Source organism: Brassica napus, chromosome C5 (genome assembly GCF_020379485.1).
Source record: "Brassica napus cultivar Da-Ae chromosome C5, Da-Ae, whole genome shotgun sequence".
In the NCBI taxonomy this organism is placed as follows: domain Eukaryota; kingdom Viridiplantae; phylum Streptophyta; class Magnoliopsida; order Brassicales; family Brassicaceae; genus Brassica; species Brassica napus.
Window position 1 is genome coordinate 28,210,675 of NC_063448.1, and position 3,529 is coordinate 28,214,203.

The window sequence follows — 3,529 nt, forward strand, 5'->3', positions numbered from 1 at the left end:
TACGCGACCCCTCAGTCCTAATTCCTTGATCGCAAATCAAATTATTAGCATCCAAACCAGAACAACAATTTTGTCCTCGAACATCCGTAGACAAACCAGAATGTTTATCAAACGCAGGGCTAAGACTAAACCCTTGCAATATCGCGAAACATCTTAAAGCCCGTGAACATTTCAAGCACGAATCGCGGCATACGAAAAAAAAAATCAATCTTCAGCATTGCGAGACGTCGCAGACGCCTGAAGAACCTTTTTCGACAAAATTACCTTCTTCGATAAAGGCACCTTCTTGGAAGACCAAACAATCATACATACTAACATCTTCTCAAACACGTATTCTTCGCGAAGACTCAAAAACGGTAATATCTACCGATAAGTTTGTTGCTGATCACAACAAACTCTTAACGTCCTAAACAGACTTAGCCATCTCATAGAGATAGCTCTCGTACACCCGACACAAGGGTAATGGCGCTATATAAAAAAAATCCGAAATTTTGGTCAGCACTTTCGGGAGACTTAAAAATTCTCCTCGAAGAGATGCCCGATTCCTACCATACAAGTCACGTAAGCCGAGAATATATCGCAGACTTTAAAGCGGGATGGAATCAGGTCGAAAATGATACAGGAAACGTAAGTCGAAGTAGTCATCATACCCCCTAAAGCCGTGATTACACCTAGGTCTTGCCCTAAACCCAACACTTTGGTCTCTAATATCTCTAGGCATAGTATCAAACACCCTGATACGAGATCCCAAAATTTGTCTCTTGGCCAATATTTGAGCGTCATCAGAAATCCCGCATGTTTACACACTGCGGAAAACTCTGGAAACAGATCACAGATATAGCAGTTCACACAGAGTTAGATTACGAGATGACAACTCGTACTCTTCCCTCTACACCCATATAAAATGCCATCGACAGCAACATGCCTGATAACCTCTACATATAAACTAGACCGTAAAAGTCTCGCTGGAAAAACAGGTCGTAAGAACCTTAACTCCAAGACGAACTACGAAAGACTTGATCCCTTCTACAACGGTACGTAGGCAGCCGTCATAAGGTGCAGCCCCAATCTTATCGCGTTCAACTCTTAAAAGAGCGAGAAGACCACTTACCACGGACCTTTTCAACCATTAATTCAGCCTAATTTACCTAACTTGCCTAACTTGCCAAGCCAGTTGCTAGAACCTCACGCTAGAAGCTCATGGTTCTAACGAGCTGGGGGGCTAACTGTTGAGGTAAAAATCGGTCACGACGAAATCAATGTCTGAAAGTCCCCGTAAAAATCAGCATGAACGTTTTTACGAAAAGAAATCTTCGTAAAAAGATCTTTACGAAAAAATGTGGTAAAATCTTGCACTAATCTCGGTTGATTCGTCGAAACTAAACACCAATAGTCCGAGAACACATTCATGAAATGTCAGATAAAGATCCAGACAAGGTCGCCACGTACCGACCAGTCCGCGAACGAGCCGGTCGCTACGTAGCGACCAACCAAGCCACTCGGTCGGTCGCTACGTAGCGACCGACCCGCGAACGAGGCGGTCGCTACGTAGCGACTGACCAAGCCACTCGGTCGGTTGCTACGTAGCGACCGACCCGCGAATGAGGTCGCTACGTAGCGACCGAACTATCTCAGACATCGATCAACGGGTACGACCCAAATCCGTGAATTCTCGTCTGTTCCTCAATGCTAGCTCCCATGTACCGCAGCCATATCATTTCTCACATTATTCCGATCGAAGTTACCGTTGAAACTTTACGATAAAAACTGCGAGAACTTGTTTTTGTCGGTCGTAACAAACGTTTCATGTCGAAAGACGGTCCAACGAAGTCTAAAACGCGACTACAAGCCCACTTACGATTCTTTAAGAATGAGCTCGTAGATACTATGGCGGTATATGTTTTTATTATAAAAACATAAACATAAAGATAAGTTTCCGCAGAAAAAATGTTAAGTTTCCGCGGATAAACATGAAGATCAGAAAAAATGGAATATCTTCATTTTTCACTTAAGACGGCTTAAGGGTAGGAAGGGAAAAGCTAAAACCGACCTTGGAGGAGTATATAAGGAGTCCTAGGCGAGAGGCACAAAAATGGAGAACTTTTTCAGCGCAAACTTAGCACATAGAGTAATTAGGAAACTTTATATTTTTTTTATTCCGAGCTGCGACTTAACTAGGTTCTGCAGTCTTAGGTTATTAGAACTAGGGAACTCGCCGACAGCTCTCGTAGTCGAGGCTCCTACGTTGTTGCAAACGCTCATACGCAAATTTGGAATAAGACTTCTTTTTTCTCTCTTTTTACGATTTCTTATTTTTCTCGTCTTTATTTCGTGTTCTGATTGTTTGGCGCGTGGTTAAGCAGATATCCGGGACCTATGGGAAATTAGGGTTTTCCTAACTTTCCTAATTTAAACGGAAATCGACAGTGCGAATTTCGGTTCCCACAACTTGTTTATGACGAACTTACAACGAAGCATGTGTTACATCGAACACTATACGACAGATAACGATTCATTGTTTATTCATCATAATATGGATATTACGACGGATAAATAATATTATGTAGTCGGTAAGATTTTGTTTTCTTGTAGTGTGATTACTTGGGAAGCTGAGTGGTTTTGCTATATTTGGTTATGCTTCTGGTGTCGCGACGTACCTTTCGTTCACAGTTTCCCTCTCCAACTGCCAACCACTGCAGTTCACATCCCTTTGCTCACTGATTCGTATGCTTCAAAGCATCAAGAAAAGGGAAGCTCTTGGAAAACCTGAAATAAACTCCCAAAATAGAAATAAAACATCAACATGACAAATAAAACCTGGTTACAAGCAAGGTATTGGAAAAACTTTGTAAACTAAAAAAGGAGGGAAGTATTTGATTTTGTATGATCCATAAATTCAATCTTGTTGTCCAATTCTCGGATTCTCTACTAGCTAAGGTGCTTCAGAAAAATATTATAGATGGAGATCGCCTTTGCGATCAAACCTGTAGTCGGACAACCCATCTTATGGCTGGACAAGTATCATATCGGAAAACCCACTAATATCTTTGGGATATGACAAAAAGTTCACTCAGTTTATGAGATTAGAGATTGGGGAAATCCATGGATCGCATCAATTCATGCTATAGCTATTGCGCACGCTGTCCATCCCATGATTATAGTGAATGATTTTATTGATGGGGAACCAAAAATATAGAATGTGAAGAAATTAGAAAATTTTGTCGCCCATAAGGATATCCATATGGTTTAATCCTTTCCCATAAGTCAAAGTAGACATCTAGATACTTATGTTTTGTACTCAAAGCCTAGCATAACAAAGTTTCAAGCATTTGTTTGGAATGCGAACGCTCCTCAGAAGTTACGCCATTTTGTGGCAAGTTATATCATGACACCTACCAGTAACCAAAAACATAACATGTCACCATATTGATATACCATGGATTTTAACCCATTTTTAGTCATGGTATATAGTTTTTTTTTAAATATCTTATAATTGTTTTGGAGTCTTTTTAGTATGTTTTAAGGTTTT